The 22,160-nt window shown below is 36.0% G+C and overlaps 1 protein-coding gene and 1 long non-coding RNA gene across 4 annotated transcripts in view; one reads left to right on the forward strand and one right to left on the reverse strand.

Moving 5' to 3' along the window:
* LOC106623764 (RNA-binding protein MEX3B) overlaps positions 1–22,160 on the reverse strand; it is a 680,038-nt gene that overhangs the window by 59,531 nt on the left and 598,347 nt on the right. The window lies entirely within an intron of this gene.
* Positions 8,123–11,848, forward strand: LOC138858149 (uncharacterized). The gene is made up of 2 exons (XR_011397374.1): positions 8,123–10,939; positions 11,007–11,848. It is a non-coding gene; the product is annotated as an uncharacterized lncRNA (long non-coding RNA).

The following is a 22,160-nucleotide window of genomic DNA, read 5'->3' on the forward strand; positions in this document are numbered from 1 at the left end:
TCAATAATAAACCATCTTAAAATTCACCTATGCGGACCAGAGACCTCTGTATGAGTTGCTCGACAGAATGAAGAGATTAAAACAGGGAAAAATGACCTTGTCAGAGTTCCATAGCAAAGTCAGCAAGTCACTTAATTTTGCACTCACTAAGGCTGAGATGGACAGCTCAGAAAATCCCTCAGCTATGAAAGAATATGCGAACCAGCTCTACGGATATTCATTCTCGGTCTGAACAGCAAATATACCAGCGGCACCCTCTATAGCCACAATATCGCAAGTACGATATATCATGACAATATGAACTCACAATTCGACGTTCCACAATACAATCAGCACAGACAACATAATACTTCACAGTATCAATACACAAGCAGAAGACATCACGAGGAACCACAAAGGTACAAACCTAACGTGCACGTGCGATACAATCAAGCTGCACCCAGCCAACAACACCAACCAATGGATGTAGATTCATCACAGCAGTACATGAGATTCACAAATTACAACAGGAATCATCCCGCACCACAACCAAACAGCTATGACCGCAAAACACAAGGACTACCTCCAAATAACTCATTTCGCGGGGATCCACAGAAAAGGGAAAGAAATTCTTCTTCTCGAAACTTACCACAGAAGGTACAACGTGTCAACCAAACATGCGACGAAGAACTAACATCGCTTGTACCAGAATATGAAAATGAGGAATACGAAACAGGCAGTGCTTTTTTAGGCGCATGAACGATTTGCTGTGTTTTCAACACCACTGCAGGGATACAGGCAAACTTATCAACATCCTAATCGATACCGGAGCAACGAACAATTATATTAGCACAAAGTTCAATATAGGTAAGCCAGTAAAAGTGAAAACCCTTCATGGTTACTCTATAACTAAATCAAAAAAAAATTATTACATTATTACAGCATAATCTCACATTTTTTGAAACAGTTGCATTAGAAGAATTTGATATGCTTCTGGGTGAACAGGGACTTAGAAAACTTAAAGCAGAGATCAACCTTTTTGAGTTCGAGCCAAGAAAGAAAGTGAATCTTTGCAAAAAACTAATTATACGGTTAATAGTGAAAAATATAGGGCAGATTTCGAAGAAATTATGCAAAAAAATGAAAGCACAAATGAAGTGCTGCCTTATACTACCGCGATACAGGCTACCATTAGGACGAACTCCGAAGATCCTCTTGGACCAAGCAATATACGTACCCTATGTCAGATAGCGATTTCATTAACAAAGAAATTGACCAACTTTTAGAAAATGAAACAATTCAACCCAAAAGTCTGTACAACTCTCCCATTTGGACAGTCGCTAAAAAAGGTACCGATGAACAAGGGAAACCTCAGTGCAGAATGGTTTTAGACTTTCAAAAGCTAAACGCTCAAACTATTACAGATAGATACTCCATACCTGATGTGGCTATGAGCATACAGAATTTAGGTAATGCAAAAGTATTTACAACTTTAGATTTAGAGTCTGGCTTCCATCAGATCCTTATTAAAGAATCTGACAGGGAAAAACCGCCTTTAGTGTAAATGGAGCTAAATACGAATTCCTTCGTTTGCCGTTCGGACTAAAAAATGCTCCGTCAATTTTTCAAAGATGTGTAGATGATATTTTGAGACCATATCGGCAAGTTCGCATACGTTTATATAGACGACGTTCTCATTTATTCTTCCTCTCTTGAAGAACATATCGAGCACATCCGCATAATAATAAACGCGCTTCACCAGGCCAACATGAAGATCTCCAACTAGAAATCTCACTTTTTCCAGGACTCTGTAGAATATTTAGGTCATATAATTAAATATAACAGGATTACAGTTGATCCTTCAAAAATACAAACCATTAAAGATTTTCCTGTTTCCATAAAGCTTAAGGAACTCAGATCCTTTCTAGGCCTTGCGATTTATTATCGAAAATTCATACTGAATTTCCCAGCCATAGTCAAGCCACTTACTATGTTCCTCAGAGGAGATAACGGTGGCATATCCAAGAGTCAAAGTGAAAAACTAAAAATCAGCTTAGACGAACGTGCACTAGCAGCATTAACCAAAATAAAAGAAGAACTACAAGCCCAGGTTGAACTCTTCCAACCAAATTTTAACAAACCCTTCGAATTAACCACAGATGCTAGCAATTACGCTATAGGAGCCGTATTATCTCAAAATCAAAACCCCATATCATTTACTTCACGAACGCTCAGCGAAACAGAACAGAATTACTCCACGAATGAGAAAAAGTTACTCGCAATTGTGTGGTCACTACAGTAACTACGTAATTACTTGTATGGTATAGCAGATTTAACATTTTACACTGACCATCTATCATTAATCTTCTCCATATCAGAAAAAAACCCAAAATTAACAAGATGGAAAATTTCATTGAAGAATATGGTGCCAAGCTCGTTTACAAACACGGACATCAGAACGTTGTCGCTGATGCACTTTCTCGCCAGCAAATAAACAACACTGTAAATTCTGATGACTCCCAACATTCAGCACAAAGCTCCCCAACACAAAATCTCAAACGAGTAAAGCAGCCAATAAACTCCTTTAGAAATTAAATTATTGTGAATCAGTCAGATCAAAACTTCGTCGAAATATCTTCATAAAACATATTTTCTAACAGCCGACACACGCTTTTTTTAACACAAAATCTGAATTACTAGACAGACTAAAAACTATAATTAGACCAAAGGTCACTAACTCACTTCATATAAACGAACAAATATTATTTTACGTCGAAAACAAGATTATCAACACATTTCCGACTATATAAATTGTAATAGCGCAAAAATTGGTAGACGACATCACCGAAACCCAACAACAACAACGAATCATACAAGACACACACAGTCGTGCTCACAGAAACTACAAAAATAACGCACAGGAAATTTCGCTCACATACTACTGGCCAAACATACGTGACGCTTGTAAAAAAGAAGTACAGGACTGCGAAATTTGTCTCACAAACAAGTATGAACGCCGACCAAATAAACAACCAATAAGTTCAGCACCAATACCGAACAAAGAGACCCTAAAACGCGTCTTCCGCCGTGGCGGAGAAATAACCGGTGGTCCCGCAGCTTCATCGCCTGACGTCGTGTCCACCGTCACCATCGGTGGCCCGGACTCCTCATTCCCAGCGGGGGATTTAACCTTCTTCCTCTGTGGTGGAGGCATTCTTGCCTTCGAGTGCTCTTTGGTAGGCTGATCCGCCGAGCTTACCACTGACGCAGATGACACTAATTCAACAAATGCCGAAAACAGCTGCTCACCAGGTACGCGCAACTGAACGCGCTGGAGAAGGTGTCTCTAGCGCAAACCCGCTCTATAACAGCGACGACCCAAGTGGACGATTAATGCGTTCTCGCTAGGGTACAGCCCACATCTCCAGCCAAAAGGCTTGGACAGAGGTCACCCAAATTGACCGCCGGACGGATCAATGTCCCCGTAACGGCCGCGAGTCGACCGATGTGGCGCTGGACCGAATCGATCCGTGAATTAAACGCACACTGCTACGACCGTTTGTCTGCACACGATACACTCCTTCAGCACTCTACAAACGCAGGTACTTTTTGAGCATCCCTGCTCAGCAAGTGCTGAAACTGGCTAACTGAACGCCAGATGCCGAACACAACACTCCAAATGGGACCGCGTAAAGAATCCACCAACAACAGCAACGTGAATAACCACGTTGCGTAAGTACCTAAAAGTACACTACACTACAAATATACAATGTGTACTTACCGCCCAAAACACGTCCAAAAATATGCACAAGAATGCACAAACGCGCAAAAACGTGCACCTCGAAAATAACTCACGCGGTCACTAACCGTGCAAAAAGAGTACTGAACGCCGATCGTACCAACAAATCGCACTACCGCTATAAGTTCGCGAGTTAACGACATAGCCGCACACCGCATACATATCTGCATACAATTTATGATCTCTACACTTCACAAACTTGTACACATCGTACATATACATATGTACATATATACATACATATCATAGATACTTATATATAAGTGACATAGCATATCACTTATTAGGCATAAATACACAAAATCAAAATAAGCATATGGAAACATATCTATCAGCTAACACACATTGTAAAATATAAATACTAGAGATAAGAACATATAGCAATAGAAATGCACTATCAATAACAACCCAAATATAATAACAGAAACTAATAGTTTTATCTGTTAGTAAACAGATAACTATCGATACAGCTCAATAGTATAAATAGCACTAAGATTTATGTAAACTAGTCAGTCTTAAGAATATCAATAAAGAGCACACATTTCGGTGCAGCTCAAAAGTATATTTCCTTCTACGCATATCGTGTGAACGATATTAACTCGGGGCTCAACCGAACCTTTTAGCCATCACTATCCATTGCGGAAAAGGATAGGAAAAAAGTGCTTAAAATTCAACAACAAAAAAAAAAAAATCCTGAAAAATCGGAATAACATCATACTGGAATCGCGAAGAAAAGACAAGCGGCTTTCAATTCATCACGTGTATCGTTGGACATAAACTCCGATATCACAACACAGAAGAACGCAAGCCTAAGAGCACAAATCGCTGCTCTAACCACAACGCTCACCGAAACCCTACAAAGAGTGAATTTCTTCGCAACTCACCCAACACCTAACGTCACAGTCACCAACCAATACCAGGACTGTACACCAAACATTACCGACACATCACAAATTAACCTAGAAGTGTTCAAATCGTTACCAATATTTACAGGTGACACAAACCACTATAGGTCGTGGAGAAAACGTGCCCGGACACACATGGAGAACATCAAGGATTACGTTACTACACCCACATATTACACGGCACTCTCAATTCTACATTCAAAAACTCAAAGAGAGGCGGTCGATATTTTAATAAACCACGACACCAAGTTCAATTTTTATTCAATAATAAACCATCTTAATTACACCTATGCGGACCAGAGACCTCTGTATGTGTTGCTCGACAGAATGAAGAGATTAAAACAGGGAAAAATGACCTTGGCAGAGTTCCATAGCGAAGTCAGCAAGTCACTTAATTTTGCACTCACTAAGGCTGAGATGGACAGCTCAGAAAATCCCTCAGCTATGAAAGAATATGCGAACCAGGAAGCTGTACGGACATTAATTCTCGATTTGAACAGCAAATATACCAGCGGCACCCTCTATAGCCACAATATCGCAAGTACGATATATCATGACAATATGAACTCACAATTCGACGTTCCACAATACAATCAGCACAGACAACATAATACTTCACAGTATCAATACACAAGCAGAAGACATCACGAGGAACCACAAAGGTACAAACCTAACGTGCAGGTGCGATATAATCAAACTGCACCCAGCCAACAACACCAACCAATGGATGTAGATTCATCACAGCAGTACATGAGATCCACAAATTACAACAGGAATCATCCCGCACCACAACCAAACAGCTATGACCGCAAAACACAAGGACTACCTCCAAGTAACTCATTTCGCGGGGATCCACAGAAAAGGGAAAGAAATTCTTCTTCTCGAAACTTACCACAGAAGGTACAACGTGTCAACCAAACATGCGACGAAGAACTAACATCGCTTGTACCAGAATATGAAAATGAGGAATACGAAACAGGCAGTGATTTTTTAGGCGCAGGAACGATTTGCTGTGTTTTCAACACCACTGCAGGGATACAGGCAAACTTATCAACATCCTAATCGATACCGGAGCAACGAACAATTATATTAGCACAAAGTTCAATATAGGTAAGCCAGTTAAAGTGAAAACCCTTCATGGTTACTCTATAACTAAATCAAAAAAAAATTATTACATTATTACAGCATAATCTCACATTTTTTGAAACAGATGCATTAGAAGAATTTGATATGCTTCTGGGTGAACAGGGACTTAGAAAACTTAAAGCAGAGATCAACCATTTTGAGTACGAGCCAAGAAAGAAAGTGAATCTTTGCAAAAAACTAATTATACGGTTAATAGTGAAAAATATAGGGCAGAAATCGAAGAAATTATGCAAAAAAATGAAAGCACAAATGAAGTGCTACCTTATACTACCGCGATACAGGCTACCATTAGGACGAACTCCGAAGATCCTATTGGACCAAGCAATATACGTACCCTATGTCAGATAGCGATTTCATTAACAAAGAAATTAACCAACTTTTAGAAAATGAAACAATTCAACCCAGCAAAAGTCTGTACAACTCTCCCATTTGGACAGTCGCTAAAAAAGGTACCGATGAACAAGGGAAACCTCAGTGCAGAATGGTTCTAGACTTTCAAAAGCTAAACGCTCAAACTATTACAGATAGATACTCCATACCTGATGTGGCTATGACCATACAGAATTTAGGTAATGCAAAAGTATTTACAACTTTAGATTTAGAGTCTGGCTTCCATCAGATCCTTATTAAAGAATCTGACAGGGAAAAACCGCCTTTAGTGTAAATGGAGCTAAATACGAATTCCTTCGTATGCCGTTCGGACTAAAAAATGCTCCGTCAATTTTTCAAAGATGTGTAGATGATATTTTGAGACCATATATCGGCAAGTTCGCATACGTTTATATAGACGACGTTCTCATTTATTCTTCCTCTCCCGAAGAACATATCGAGCACATCCGCATAATAATAAACGCGCTTCACCAGGCCAACATGAAGATCTCCAACGAGAAATCTCACTTTTTCCAGGACTCTGTAGAATATTTAGGTCATATAATTAAATATAACAGGATTACAGTTGATCCTTCAAAAATACAAACCATTAAAGATTTTCCTGTTCCCATAAAGCTTAAGGAACTCAGATCCTTTCTAGGCCTTGCGATTTATTATCGAAAATTCATACTGAATTTCCCAGCCATAGTCAAGCCACTTACTACGTTCCTCAGAGGAGATAACGGTGGCATATCCAAGAATCAAAGTGAAAAAATAAAAATCAGCTTAGACGAACGTGCACTAGCAGCATTGAACAAAATAAAAGAAGAACTACAAGCCCAGGTTGAACTCTTCTAACCAAATTTTTTCGAAACCCTTCGAATTAACCACAGATGCTAGCACGCTATGGAAGCCGTATTATCTCACAACCAAAACCCCATATCATTTACTTCACGAACGCTCAGCGAAACAGAACAGAATTACTCCACGAATGAGAAAAAGTTACTCGCAATTGTGTGGTCAATGCAGTAACTACGTAATTACTTATATGGTATAGCAGATTTAACATTTTACACTGACCATCAATCATTAATCTTCTCCATATCAGAAAAAAACCCCAAAATTAACAAGATGGCAAATTTCATTGAAGAATATGGTGCAAAACTCGTTTACAAACACGGACATCAGAACGTTGTCGCTGATGCACTTTCTCGCCAACAAATAAACAACACTGTAAATTCTGATGACTCCCAACATTCAGCACAAAGCTCCCCAACACCAAATCTCAAACGAGTAAAGCAGCCAATAAACTCCTTTAGAAATCAAATTATTGTGAATCAGTCAGATCAAAACTTCGTCAAAATATCTTCACAAAACATATTTTCTAACAGCCGACACACTCTTTTTTTTAACACAAAATCTGAATTACTAGACAGACTAAAAACTATAACTAGACCAAAGGTCACTAACGCACTTCATATAGACGAACAAATATTATTTTACGTCGAAACGAGATCATCAACACATTTCCGACTATATCAATTGTACTAGCGCAAAAATTGGTAGACGACATCACCGAAACCCAACAACAACAACGAATCATACAAGACAAACACAGTCGTGCTCACAGAAACTACAAAAATAACGCACAGGAAATTTCGCTTAGATACTACTGGCCAAACATACGTGACGCTTGTAAAAAAGAAGTACAGGACTGCGAAATTTGTCTCACAAACAAGTATGAACGCCGACCAAATAAACAACCAATAGGTTCAGCACCAATACCGAACAAAGTAGGCGAATACATACACTTAGATTTATTTTTTATGAACAATAATATATACATTAGTTCAACCGACAAATACTCAAAATTCTGCCATTTCAGACAAATACCATCAAAGAAGGACACATACAAGTACGTTGACGAGATACTATCGCAAATATACCCAAGCGCAAAGTTTGTAATGACTGATGACGAGTCAACATTTACTGGCATATGTGCACAACAGATATACAGGCGACTACAAATAACGCATACCAAAACTCCAGGCTATTATTCGACAACAAACGGGCAAGTTGAACGGACGCATAGCACGATAATTGAACTCGCGAAAATTTTGGCCCATGAACACAGTTCGGCACCTGATGAACAGATATTCGAAGCAGTCCGACAATGCAACAAATCAATCCATTCGGTAATCAACGAAAAAACCCGAGGACATATTGTATTTTTCAATCAAAAAGAGTATCCTAACATCAAAGAGCGTCTTCAAAAAAACCAAGAGAGAGTTTTGCGATCCCATAACCGCAATCGCAAACAGCTGACCTATTAAGAAGAGGACGTAATATTATATATTCCAAGACGCACATAAGGACAATATCAGAGTAAAGGCATGTACGGAATAATTTTTATCTCACTTTTCTCTATCGTACTTTGCGAAAGTATAATCGATTTAACCGATAGGAAATATGTACTTGTAGAAACAAATCCTGTTTACATATATCAGGACACAGCTTTCTTATATCACATATATAACCTTACAAAAATAATCGCGCCGTACGAAAATATAATAAAATCATCATACAATCTAGAAAACCAACCTGAAGCTCAAATATTAGTAAACAAAATAGAATCTCTGAAAAATCAACTCTTTCCAAATATCTATAGACCCAAAAGATCACTTCACTTCCTTGGTTCCATGTTAAAATTCATCACTGGCACACCAGACCACGATGACCTTGTAGAAATCAAAACTTTACTTAATATGCTAAAAAAAAATAATAATAAGCAAAGAACAATTAATTCACAGTTCGAAAGAATACTCGAAACCCTTGATCCCAAAGCAATAACCGAAAACATTAGTACATCAGAAGTTTATAATGAACTCCAATCAATAACGAACACTATAAATTTTGCAAAAACTAATAATTTTTACTCTAGCACACTAAATTTTAAAGATGTATATGACTTCATAAAGCGTGAAAAGTTGGATCTTCCATTAATTAATATATTAGAGTATGCAGACATTCATATCTGTTACCTACAAAAAGCAATTATAACCATATACAAATATCATATCCTCGAAACTAAATGCAGCCTATCTAATGTATACCCTTTAGCACATAAGCATGGTAAAATTAATTTAGACCCTAAGATCGCAAAATGTAACAATTATAAAAGAATATCTAAATGTAAAAATTATATTAGTAACTTTATTTGTAAATCAGAACCCTCTGACAATTTTACTATAAAAATATTAGAAGACAAATCAGCCCAATGCGATACAATCCATGAAAACAATGCTCCACTCCACATCTTAGAGAATGGATATATTTTGACAGATTACCAGCATACTTGGAACAATATACACATATCAGGCACAAACATCGATAATATCACGTACTAAAATCATCAAGGACAACTAAGTGAAATCATACACAATCAACACAGCGAAAATTTTTAAGTACTCCGTATTCTTTCCTCAAATTCAATCTACAAATTCAGAAATATCCAAAAACTCTCATTTTTGATACCTATTGAAGAAAACCCAGTACAGCTGACATTCTTCATCATAATGGGATTCCTTACTTTAGAAGTCATTACTTGTGGTATTGTAAATCTCTGCCGATACCACGAAAATAGAAAAGCGCTTAACAGACAAAGGCAAATTGACGAGTTATACGAAATCGAAATGAACCGTCTTCAACAGCAACTCGTAGCAGCAGCGTACCTCCGTTTTAAGAGGGAGGGGGAGTTAACGATATAGCCGCACACCGCATATATATCTGTATACAATATGTGATCTCTACACTTCACATACTTGTACACATCGTACATATACATATGTACATACATACATACATATCATAGATACTTATATATAAGTGACATAGCATATCACTTATTAGACATTAATATACAAAATCAAAATAAGCATATGTAAACCTATCTATCAGCTAACACACATTGTAAAATATAAATACTAGAGATAAGAACATATAACAATAGAAATGCACTATCAATAACAACCCAAATATAACAATAGAAATTAATAGTTTTATCTGTTGGTAAACAGATAACTATCGATACAGCTCAATAGTATACATAGCACTAAGATTTATGTAAACTAGTCAGTCTTAAGAATATCAATAAAGAGCACACATTTTGGTGCAGCTCAAAAGTATATTTATTTCTACTCATATCGTGTAAACGATATCAACTCGCGTCAGGCAATACCGGTGCCAACTAAGATTTATATAAACTAGTCAGTCTTAAGAATATCAATAAAGAGCACACATTTCGGTGCAGCTCAAAATTATATTTCTTTCTACTCATATCGTGTAAACGATATTAACTTGCGTCAGGCAATACCGGTGCCAACTCATTCGCGTAAACAAATACCTCACAAAAGAGAATCGAAAAAAAATCACTAATAAATCGCAACGATGTACACGCACGTCTATTCGCGTCGGAATCCAAACAACGAATGCACTAGATACAATCAACCACAAAAATGTATCGTGCAATTTTCTTCGGTTGACATCTAGTTATTTTTAGGATGCTTAAACAAAATTCTTCTTTAATCGCTCTTCTTAGTTCCTGTATTTCAATTTTGTATGGTGTGATCTCTTTGTGGTTGAAAATAGGTATAAGTAAATAAACGAGCTTGGAAAAAAAGGTTTCGTTAACTTGCATAAATTTATGTTAAATTACTGTATTTAATAAAAATAATTTAAATAAGTAAGTATAAAAGATAAATAAGGTATTATTTCGCGGATTTTAGTGAAACAATTTTTTTTTTATCAAGGATGCCTCGTGGAACACATTTATCAGCGCCGGTATATGGATTGATAATAGAAATACATGCAGGTTACAGTACCAGAAATAGCTTGTAGAGCAACTAGTCACAGAAATACCATTACACATTTAAAAGCTTAGCTGTTAATAAGCAAATGTCTTGTAATGACCTGAAGCTACTACCACGCTCGGTTGGTCTTTCCAGATATATAAAAAATTTTGGAGGGAAGAATCCCGAAATGTAATATTTTCCGACGAAAACTTAGATGGATCAGATGGTTGCAATAAGATTTGGCGTGATTAAAGGCATACACGAGAAACTCGACATAAGCGGACTGAGGATGGAGGCTCACTTATGGTTTGAGGTGCTTTCGGGTATGCAGGGAAATTTCATATTTGTTTTATTCCAACGAAAACAATTTTTGAAATTTGTATTCAACTGCTGGAAGGTAATTTAATCTACTTTTCGGATGACCTTTATGAAGAAGATAGCGCACCAATCCACACTTCGCCACTAAACAATTTTTACGCTCTAGTAATATACCAGTTTTGGATAAGTCGGCCATAAGTCCTGGTCCAAACCCGATTGAGGAAATATGGGGAATCATTTCCGCTGGAGTTCATAAAAGTGGACGCCAGTCCATCAAACTAAGAAATGCTTTGGCTGCCAAATGGCAGCAAATTAGACCTTAAATTTTAAAGAAGCTAGCGGACTCGATACCAAATCGCTTAAACAAAGTTATAATAACTAAAGACAAATATATTAAATACTAAAATAACATGTAATATTGGAATATCAACATTATATTGAAATTATAATCATTAATATTGAAATTATAACCTCTAAATTTACTTATCCTTTTTTGTTTCTAGTGCTATTAAAAAAATATAAACTAGAATAACTTCGTTTGGTTGAAAACACTTTTTCCTTAAAAGTTCATATGTATATCAGCAAGCTGTAGTCGAAGTTCAGCCAATTGAATTATTGACATTTTAAATATCATATTGCATTATATTAAACTTTTTCGACGAACTTAAAGCTGGTGAAAAATTGAGGGTAGTTACCAAAACAAGTAATTTAAGCGATGCAACTGTTCGCTCTATCGAAAGAAACGAAAACGCAATTGGGAAACTGGATTCCGCCAGCAATGCCGGCAGTTTCTCTGCACTGTACAACACTTGAGAAGTGCTGGTGGTGAAAACCGAGTGCGAGTTACCGACCACCCTTTCCTGATACCAGTAACTCTATACTTACTCACGCTTTTAGTCAGTCAGCCAACGACTCCCCATAATCAAAAGTGCCAATACAACAACTTCAAACTAATCACATCGACTGGCGTCTCCATCGCAATGTTAGCATAAAACAAATCTGACACCAAAGTATTCAGTCAGCAGGCTTAAAACTATAAAATAATATAATAGCGAGCCTTAATGAATATCGTAAAAATTAAAACCCGGGAATCAAAAAATAGTGCAAACACTCCACATCAGCTATAAACTAAAAAAAAAACAGTCGCAGGAAAGGATGCATTCATCGCTGAAATTATTAGGATACATGTTAGATTAAATATAATAATATTATAAATATAATATTCATGTTTAGTCAAAAACGTTTACGTGCATCGCCTATTGTAAATGTGTTTAGCTAGGACTATATGATAGGTGCACTAACCACGTAATCAATAATTTTTGATTTAACACTTTGCTAATATCGTTTATTTGCATCGTGCAGTATAAACGAATTTGTCAAATTACTTGATTGTGTGACACAGAAAGGATCCTCATCATTAATTATTCAAAAATTCTAATTTGAAATCCATAAATTTTATTTGCATCGCGGATTGTAAAATTTTACTGTGGAAGGAGATTTGAAGAAAGGTGCCACAGAAGAAAACCACCTTTATTATAAAATAAAAAAATAATTTTAAAAAATACTAAATAGTTTCTTCACATTACATGTACACAACAGACGCTGACGAAAAGATGCAAGGTTGAAGTACTAGTCTAAAAGAAAAATTTGCAGTCCCAAAAGATGAGTCTCAACTCTTGCAAAAACTATATAGCATGATTCAAACTGGCAGATTCATAAACCAATTTAATGGTGATATAAAAACTATTCAGATCATATTCTGTGAATATTCAGATAAATGAGTCAAATTTAAATATTATAAAGACAACAAAATAACGTTATATGCAGAGTTGTCTGAGAAAATTTTTAACAGGAGTCAAAAATCCTTTGGGCATGCATCTTAGAGCCATGCAAAGCAATTCACTTAAAGAAGAATTTTTTTTCGAACAGCGCTTAGCAAACGAGATATAAATAAACACGGCACACAACTTTTTTATGTCTTAATAGATTTGGATGATAATAAATCACATAAACTCTTAGTTGGTACAGGAGCAACAACTGGAGTAATCTCGAAAACCCTATACCAATTTCAACTATTCTCAATAGTCATATACTAAAACAAAATAGGTACATCCCTTCCCATATTTAAACTATATATTGAAATGATACTAAGTTTGACATGTTATTATTTCAATTTAATTCATATGTTGATGGGTTCATAGACATTCAAGCATACCTGCTAAAGACTTCATACCTAAATATTACACTACAGAGTCAGTATCTGAATTATCCGCCATAACAAAGCGATACATTCTATCCTCTGTGGCCATCCCCGCAGGATGGCTTTCGCCAATCATGATACAAGCCAAAATCCTAATACAAGAATTATAGCTAGATGAAACCGACTGGGACGAACAAGTGAAACCAATTCGTTTAGAAAAGTGGTCCCAGTTTGCGAGCAATCTAAATGATATCTCACAGATACAATTCCCACGATGGGTAAATTATGCTCCAGAGCCACTGCACCTTGCCCCACCACTCTCTGATGGAATGGCCCCCAATGTTTAACAAAATCTACCGATCCTTGGCCACATATTAGTGCTTCACGGCGAACATCGTCTCATGACAATATTGAACATGACAGTGACAGTGTTAGAAGAGAAGTTAACAGAAGTAGGGCTATTGATAAATGGACGCAAGAAAGACTCACGAGACAGACTTATGAAACACTACGGTCTTCTTAACGATGACAATGAAAACGACAGCGAGGTCGAAACCGTGGTGCCTCTTTATCAATGCGTGTCAGGTAGAGGTCCGGTGTCATCCACGGTCCCTCATTTCACCTTTAGAGAAATTAAGGAAAGCTTGGCGTTATTTAGCGGTACAGACGGACAGGAGGTAAGGCAATGGGCAGAATCTTTTGAACAAAATGCACATTTATTTAGGCAAAACAGCTTCTTAGAGGAGCAGCTAGGGCATTCAAAGCAAAACCGGTATTCGTGATTGGGTATGATTAGAATTGTACCCAAGATATTGAGGAGCACACACTCTTTGTCTAAAAGTAACACTTGCTTTATTTTAAAGAAAAGTTCGCAAATATTTTTTAATAAAAATGCACGCTTATGGGGCGTAAGCAATTTATTTAACTTATATACAATATGTTGTATATTTAATGTTGTAGACACAATGAATGAATGCACAAATCAGTTTTAAAAATAAGTTCGGTGGCCGATGTAAAAAGAAGCACCAAATACGAAAAATTAGTTAATCGCCAGGATCGGTATTATATGGAAAAAGTTTATATAACGAATTAAAAATACGTCGAAAAAGGTAGCGCGCAGGTTCATATAGCGAAAACCAATGTGTAGGATCGCTGTAACAGATGTCCAAAAATCGAATGTTGATTTAGCGATGATCCCGTCCTTTTCGTTAGGTGTCTTCGTGCATGTTGTTCTCAGAGGCAGAGTGTGGTGGTGTCGTTGTGTGCGGTGAAATTCCTTGAGTGTTTACAGGTGTGGTGTGTTTCATTAGGGTGTGTCAGTTTTTCCCGAGTAGAGTGGAGCACTTGGAGGAGGGAGTTTAAACTCACTTAAACATCCTGGGGCCCCTAGGCGAATATTTAGCCTAGTATTACACGTATGTGCTGTTGAATGTATTACGGCGTACTTCTGATGGAATAGCTGAGGGCACGGTGATGAAGTAGTGGTATATCCATATCATGTGTGTATAAAACGGCTTTGGTTTTAAGAACATATTTTGTACGCATTTTGATGTGACTGTGAGTGCTTTAAGATAAGCAACTTTATTTTGTGGGTATATGAGGTTGTAGTTGCTTTTCGTACATATTGTATATGCGGTTGTTTCTTTTATAATTTTATTATTGATATTGTTTGATTAAAATTTCTATACCATCGGTTTATTAAAGTTAGCGACTCCACGCTCAGATATGGCCAGAATGGGTGCTCCTTTGAGAAAATGCCCTGATGTTAGGACAAAGAAATTAGAGGGGTACTTGCGAAAGTACAGTGATTGGCCGTGAATTGAGAGCAATATACATCTACTTTTTTGAAGTAGGAGGATAGCTTTTTATAGCTGATTCCCATATACTACCTATATGAGGAGCGCTTAGATAAATGCGACGTTTGCTTTTTGCAAATCTAGGAGCATCGCATTTTTCTAGGAAAATTATGTCGGGCATGGACGAGTGTACGTGCGATGGAATATATATGTGTTTCGTGCACACGGTGGTCTTAATAGCCAGTCTATTCGGGATTGGAGCAGCGAGATAGTTTATATTTTACCAGGTTGAAAGCTTCATACGTGGATACTAATTTAACAATACCACATAGCTCATGATTTTATCATTATTGGCGAAAGCCATCCTGCGGGGTCGAAAAGTTATACATGTATGTGTTTTTAATATTGGGGATGTCAAAGGAAATTCTGGCTTTATATTATTTTTCTGTTCATGGAGAGTTGAAAAATGGTGGCTTTAGGGGTAGCCGTACGACGTACCGACCATTATTTGATCGAGTAGTTGTGGCTTTGTAGAAGTCTTCGCAATACGGATCTTATAGGGTTGTAATTGATATGAGGGGCGTTTTTCTAACTCCCGAAATTTTTTCAATTGTGAATTGAGGTATTCGTTTGAGATTTCCTCAAATTGAGTGGTCATGGTGGTAGCTGGTTCCATAACTAGTCCACTTAGGATCCAACCAAAAATAGTATTTTGCGCCAATAGTGTATTTGAAATTTTCTCAACACCCTTGAGTATTATCTGAGGTATGAGATCGCTGCCTAATAGAATGTCTATTTGAGCGCGGGTGCTGCAGTTGGGATCAGCTAATTTAAGGTGTGAAAACTTTTCCCGCTGTTTGTTATTTATATGATAGCTTGGAAGCATATTTTATTAGAGTTTTGAACTACTCTTCCGCCCATTCCTGTAAGCTTAAACAGTTCTCCTCGGTGTTCGATGGAGACGACTGATGTGGGTAGTAGTACTCTACTTTGTATTTCGCTGTGTAGCATTTGAGTTTTTTGTGGCTTTGAGCAACATGGTGTCTTTGGCAATTTTCGGGATTTTGGTTTTTAGGAGTTGTTGTTACAACTAAACCTGTGGTTCTTTTTATGTAAGCGCTTCTTTGGGGTGATATGGGAAATTTGCTCTAATGATATAATAATATATAATGATATAATAATATAAATATATAATATAATATAAGCAACTGAATTTGCTTTTGCAATTTTTATACTTATGCGCATGTGACAAGCAATTTGTACAAAGTCTTTTTGATCTGACAAAATTATTTCTTTCGTCAACTTTTAAGTTTTTAAACTTCTCGCATGATTGTAGTTTATGCCCTCTTGTGCATAGTTCGCATGACATATGATTTTTCAGTTCGGATGTGAACGATTGCGTTTTGTACAAGCTTCTGTTTAATTTGTTTTTGCTACTAGCTTGGGGTCTATTGAAGCTTCTATTATGGTCGTTTTGATAGTTTTGGGTTTTAATATTTTTGGTGTCTACCCTTTCAGCGATTTCATACTGGATAGTAAGAAAATCTTTCATTTGTTGCCACGTTGGGCATTTCTTTCGTGATGAGAGCGATTGCACCCACAAAAGTAATGATTTTTCTGGTAAAGTGGCGATGCATATATTTACCAGTATTGGGTCCCAGCTGTCTGTAGGAATATTTTGTGTCGATAGAACCGACAAACAATTTGATACGGTGGATAGTAGTTTAACAAATTCTTCACTTGTTTCTTTTTTAATTTTAGGCAAGTTTATTAGTGTCGTTACTTGTTTATCGACCAATATTCTGTCATTTTCATATCTGGATTTTAGAGCTTCCCAAGCCAAATTGAAATTGTCGTCATTTAGTACGAACTGTTTTACTATTGCGCCTGCTTGACCTTTAGTTTTGTATCGGAGGTGATACAATTTTTGCGCTTTCGATAATTTTGGATGGTTGATGTATACGACAGTGAACATATTTTGTTTTTTTATTTCCAATAACAATTCAGAGATGTCTTGAATCGGTGAAGATGAAAATCGAGTACAGTATCGTGTTAATCTGTCACTCTCAGAAATGAATTTGGCAAACTGTTTTGAGCGTGTAGCTCCTACAGGTGGAGTTTGACTTTTGTCGCCATTAACCATTTTTGTTATGTTATTTATATAATGTTTCAATGAATTATTAATATATAACCTTTTATTTATTTTTTCAGTGTAAACTGAATTTACTTGCGATAAGATTTTGTTGTGGTTTTATTTTGAATATATTGCTTTATTTAATTTAATTGTTAAAAATCGCACATATTATTGAATTAAAACAATAATATTTTTTGTGTCCTTATGTTGATGTATTTAGGTACACCCTAATACATGGACTATATATTTATGTGCTCGTGAAATTGAGAGCTCGTTGAAGAGATCAATACACTTTGTACATAAGTATGTACGGATTGTTTGTGCGTATGCATGTTTATTTTCTAACACAATTGAGAGCTCGTTGAAGAGATTAATGTGCTTTTAGTTTTTTTGTTTTGTACGCAATCCTGCTTGTGTGTTACAAGGGGTATTGCGGTATATATGCCAATGTGGACTTTGAAAAGATGTACAACTACAATTGTATATGTTTTAATAGGTATGCAAGTTAACGGCAGCCTCCACAAAGTAACTTTACGATCATTATAAACAAAACAATTTCTTTGCACTCAGCAAAAATACAGCTTCTTAAATAAGCATCTTTGCTTATTTAAGTAATCAATACTCTTTTCAATAAAGCTAAGACCACAGCTTCTTAAATAAGCATCCTTGCTTATTTAAGCAACAAATACTCTTTTTATTAAGCTAAGACCACCCATATAATGTAAACAACTAAACTAATTGCTGAATAAGCGAATATTGTAAATTGACACTTATTATAAGACTTAAGCATATAAGAAAAATGTATATATAAGAGTAAATTGAAATAAAGAGATTCAGTCTTCCATCAGGAGCACTCAAGCCAATCGTTTGATTTCTTCCGTGCGTTGAGCGGAAAATATATTTTTTTAATACTTCCACATACAAGTTAATTTGCACGCATATTGTTCAAATTCATAATTTTTGTTTAATCGCTGGCTTTTTGTATGTTTGTTTTGTAATAAATTATTTATTTAGTTTTTAATATTTTATTTGTTTACTGGACCGTCTATTTATTTTAGAAGTAATATGTAAGTTTTTCAACAATTTTGTGAAATTTCCATACCGAATTGACCCAATGTATATAGGGTATATAAGCATAGGCAGATTGTATGCCGTATGTATGTAAATGGAAAATATGTGTTCGCAATGCGAAGAGAGCGCGAAAGCGAAGTGAATAATGTGCAGGTATATTCCCGTATGCACTTTGTATTTATGTACAATTATGTTTTGGTATGTAAATATGTATATCAAAGATATATATAGGTATAAGATGTAAGCAAATATGCATATATGTATGCTTTTGTTTGTTTTCTCTCTTTTTGTTTTTTATATTAGAATTTTGATTTATACTTGTGCCTTTGCTTACTTAGTTTATGCAATCCTGCTTATTGTTTTTTTTTTTTTTTAATCATAAGGGGTATTGCGGGAGAAATGTGCAAGTATATACTTGAATTTGTTTTTTGTGTTTGTTAATTGGTGTGTTTGAATACACAAAGGCAAGCTAGTAGATAGACATTAAATAATTAGATATTTGATTTTATTTATGTGTCTATATATTACACCAAACTGTTTTCGGTTTTCCCGTAAATTAAACCAGTTTGGTAACCGTATTAAATTGTTAAACGGATTTGGTATTGCAGGTTTTATATAATTATATATAAACCTATAAATTGTTCATACATATGGGCATATCCGTATACTAAATATTTAAGGACTAAATACGCTCACTTGGTGGGATATAATGCCTTTGCGTTTTGTGCCAACTATTGTGCTTCTTCTCCAGCTGCTTACAGGTATGCTTTGTTGTTGTTTTTTGTTTAAACATTCCCGCCCGTTTGTTCTTATTTAGGTTTCGCGCCCGGTTGTGTGAATTTTTGTTTGTTTAAAATGTTTGATAATTTGGTTTGGTTGACACGCACTTTTTCTTTATATATTTATGTATATTATTTTGTTTGCCACTGCACTTCACTATTTTCTGTTTTTGTTTTAGATAGCTTTTTGCTTTCTACGTTCCACTGCACTTTGCGTTTTGTTCACTTTATATACATATATAATATATAGTCTTTAGCTTTTTTTTTTTGTTTGCTTGTATATCTATAGTGCCTTTCTTTTAGGCTCGAAGGACCATAATTAGAATTGTACCCAAGATATTGAGGAGCACACACTATTTATCTAAAAGTAACGCTTGCTTTATTTCAAAGAAAAGTTCGCAAATATTTTTTAATAAAAATGCCCGCTTATGGGGCGTAAGCAATTTATGTAACTTATATACAATATGTTGTATATTTAATGTTGTAGACACAATTAATGAATGCACAAATTAGTTTTAAAAATAAGCACCAAATACGAAAAGTAGTTAATCGCCAGGATCGGTATTATATAGAAAAAGTTTATATAACGAATTAAAAATACGTCGAAAAAGGTAGCGCGCAGGTTCGTATAGCGAAAACCAATGTGTGGGATCACTGTAGCAGCTGTCCAAAAATGGAATGTTGATTAAGCGATGATCCCGTCCTTTTAGTTAGGTGTCTTCGTGCATGTTGTTCTCAGAGGCAGAGTGTGGTGGTGTCGTTGTGTGGGGTGAAATTCCTTGAGTGTTTACAGGTGTGGTGTGTTTCATTAGGGTGTGTCAGTTTTTCCCGAGTAGAGTGGAGCACTTGGAGGAGGGAGTTTAAACTCATTTAAACAGGGCATTTTAAAACATGCTTTAATTGATGAATTCGAAATATCATGATCGTCAGTCAATTCAGAAATCGTCAAAAGAAACAAAGCGAAACATATATTGAATTTTATATGCCTTAATGGAAATGCGGAAGTGGATAAAACTGTAGGAAGCTAGTGTAATAGAATACTTCATACTAGGGATTCCCGATTCAAAAGTGAACAAATCAGTTTTGTACCAAACAAGGAGTATAAAGAAATTAAAAGAGCAAATAAAAATTTATGAAAGAATTAGATACAAATCAAAAGTCGAAGTTGTGAAAGGAGTCAATATCAAGGAAGAGGGGAAGGAAAATATCCAACTGGCATGTTTCAAATGTGGCAAAACTTCACACGAAGAAGGGAATTGCACAAATCTACAAATTAGATGTTATAAGTGTAACAAGATAGGTCATAAGCGCCACCTATGTCCAACGGTTAAAATCAAAAGTGAAAAAGATAATTTGAACACAATAACTGAAGTAAAGTTCAAACTTTCAGTTGCACATTTTGGACTAAAATTTAAAAGGGTAAAGGTAGGGAACACAACTTTTCCTGCTTTGATAGATACGGGCAGTCGGTTGTGTTTGATCAAGGCAGACACAGTCGATAAGCTGAATTTTATTGTTAAACCAAACCATGATAAACGAGTGCTGGGTGGAATCGGTAATGCTGAAGTGGTCACGTTGGGCAGTTTCGAAACTAAAGCAAAAGTAGATGATATTGAAATAAATATCACATTTCATATCATAAACCGAAAAATATAAACCAAATACTCGTCAGACGGACAGCAAAATCTATGATGACAAAATCACAGAAGAGGCTGAAATATTAGCTTTTAGTATGATTTTTATAGAAGAACAGGCGCCAAAGCCAATGTATGATTTGTCACATCTGGATAAGGGGAAAATGTTAGAAGTGGAAAAGCTGATTGCTTAATATGAGCCAAAAGGAATAAAATTTTCCCCAGTGGAAATGAAAATTATTTTAAAAGGCGATGTACCGGTACATCAGCCACCCAGGTGCGTATCATTTCAAGATCAAATAATAATAGAAGCTCAAGTAAAGCAATGGTTAGATGAAGATCTTATTACCCCATGTACCCCGAATACGCGTCGCGACAAAACAAAGCGATTCTGTTGCGATTATCGCAAATTAAATGAGAAAATTTTGGGCGACAATTTTCCAATGACATTGATAGACGAGGTAGTTGAGAAACTCCAGGGATATAAAGTTTTTTCCACATTAGATCTGGCTAACGGATTTTTGCATGTTCCTGTCGAAGAAAGCTTTAGAAAATATACATTGTTTGTTACAATGAAAGGTCAATTTGAATTTAAATTTGTGCCGTTTGGCATCTCTAATTCACCAGCAGTATTCAGCAGATTTATCCATTCGATTTTTAAGGAAAAGATATGGGAAGTGTAGTCACTTATATGGATGACTTAATTATTCCATCTATAGAAGAGGAGGAGGGGTTAAAAAAACTAAAAGAAGTTCTTACACTAGCAGCAAATGCTGGATTAGAGATTAAATGGAAAAAGTGTAATTTTTTGAAACGTAAAGTAAATTTTTTGGGGTATATAATCGAAAAGAGCACAATAGTCGTTCGAAAATAGCACAATTGCTTTCGAGCAACTAAAGACTTCGCTATCACAATCTCCAGTTTTAGAATTGTATAACCCGAATGCAATAACGGAAGTTCATGCAGATGTATCAAAGCATGGGTATGGGGCGGCAATGTTACAAAAGAGAAAAGAGGATGAAGCATATCATCCAGTACAGTTCATGAGCCAGAAAACAAGTTCATCTGAAGAAAATTATCATTCTTATGAACTTGAAGTGATCGCTATCGTCAAAGCATTAAAGAAATGGAGAGTGTATTTATTGGGCTTGGAATTCAAAATCATAATAGATTGGAACGC

This window comes from Bactrocera oleae, chromosome X, assembly GCF_042242935.1.
Source record: "Bactrocera oleae isolate idBacOlea1 chromosome X, idBacOlea1, whole genome shotgun sequence".
NCBI classification, from domain to species: Eukaryota; Metazoa; Arthropoda; class Insecta; order Diptera; family Tephritidae; genus Bactrocera; species Bactrocera oleae.